Source organism: Equus asinus, chromosome 13 (genome assembly GCF_041296235.1).
Source record: "Equus asinus isolate D_3611 breed Donkey chromosome 13, EquAss-T2T_v2, whole genome shotgun sequence".
NCBI lineage: Eukaryota > Metazoa > Chordata > Mammalia > Perissodactyla > Equidae > Equus > Equus asinus.
In genome coordinates, this window is record NC_091802.1 from 51,452,025 (window position 1) to 51,453,577 (window position 1,553).

General features: G+C 38.0%; 1 protein-coding gene across 2 annotated transcripts in view; it reads right to left on the reverse strand.

Annotated features, from left to right (window-relative positions):
- LOC123275930 (uncharacterized) overlaps positions 1-1,553 on the reverse strand; it is a 51,253-nt gene that overhangs the window by 32,410 nt on the left and 17,290 nt on the right. For both annotated transcript variants that reach the window (XM_070483522.1, XM_070483523.1), the window contains exon 3: positions 925-1,007. The gene's annotated coding sequence lies outside the window, so the exon portion shown is untranslated. The remainder of the gene's footprint in view (positions 1-924; positions 1,008-1,553) is intronic.

The window sequence follows — 1,553 nt, forward strand, 5'->3', positions numbered from 1 at the left end:
TTTACCTTTCTGTCTCTTGTTCTCATTCTCTATCTCTTAGTCTCTCTGTCTCTTTCTCTGTTTCTCTGTGTTTTGCTTTGTTACACTCTCTAATTTAATTTAGACAGAAATCTAGGAGTTCGACTGATCTACACTTGAATCCTAGCTCTGTGGCTTGCTAGTGGTGTGCGTTTGGGCGAACTACCCAAGATGCTAAGCCTGTTTCCTTATTTGTTAAATGAGGGTGAAAGTACTCACATCATAAAATTATTGTGACAATTAAATGACACATTGCGTGCAAAAGTACTTAAGACAATACTGAGCACAGAGTTAATGGCCAGTACATGGTGTTTGTCTTTATTTTTATTGTCTAAAGAAAGTACCCATTCTGAATATTCAAAATCCCTGTCCTCATGAGATGTTCCAATACTGCCTCATTTAGAGGTACGATGTCGCCATAAGTTAGAGAAATAGTTCACAGAATTTTAAAACAGAAAAATCTCCCACATACCTCTTCTAACCACTTTATCAATGAAGTGCTAAGAATCAGAAAACATCTTCCCTAAATTCACGTAAGTAGCAGAACCTATCCATGAATCAATATCTTCTACTTGTACATCCTTACCCAGAGATTGTTGCAATGAAAAACAATTCTCATTCTAAACCATGGTTTTAATTTTTCACTACTCTTCCTTCCTTCCTCACTTCCTTTCTTCCTTCCTTCCTCCCTTCCCTCCCTCCCTCCCTCCCTCACTCCTTCCTTCCTGCTTTCCTTTCTTCCTTCCTTATCTATCTATCTATCTATCTATCTATCTATCTATCTATCTATCTATCTATTTATTTTCCAGGATTAGAATTAAGGCAGTCAGTGAAATGAATTTTCAGTCACGGCACTCAATTTTTCTAAAATTACTTAATTCATGCATTCATGTATTGAGCACCTACCTTGCGTCTGGTCATTCATAGACATTGTGAAGGCAGTGATGAATTAAACAGAAAAAGGATATTGCCCTCTTGGAACTTATGATCTAACAGGAGAGACAGAAAATAAAGAAACAAATACATAAGTTAATGCCAGGAACAGTTAAGTGGTATGAAAAACAAAGGAATATACCCATGCAGAAAGTGATGGGTGCCATTTTAGGTAGGTGGTCAGGAAGGCCTCTCAGTTGAGGTAATATTTACTCAGAAACCTAGAATAGGAAAGTAAGCCATGTAGATACCAAGCCCGTGCAAAGGCCCTAAAGAAGAAACAATTTTGAGAGTCTTAGGAGTAGCAAAAATTAGGAGTTAGATTTTGGCCAGGGTGTGTTTTAAATACTTATTAGATACCAAGTGGGAACAAACAGTAAGAAGTTGTATATGTGAGTTTGGAGTTGTGGGAGAAGATCAGACCTGGGGATGTAAATTTGGAAGCCCTCTGCATAGATATGTATTTAAAAGTATAGGCTTGCACAAGATCTCCCAGGAACTGAATGTAGATAGGGGAACCATGGGCACTGCAACATCAGGAGGTTGAGACAAACAGGAAACTCATTAGAGGAAGATAAGAAGGCACAGTCAGTGAGATATGA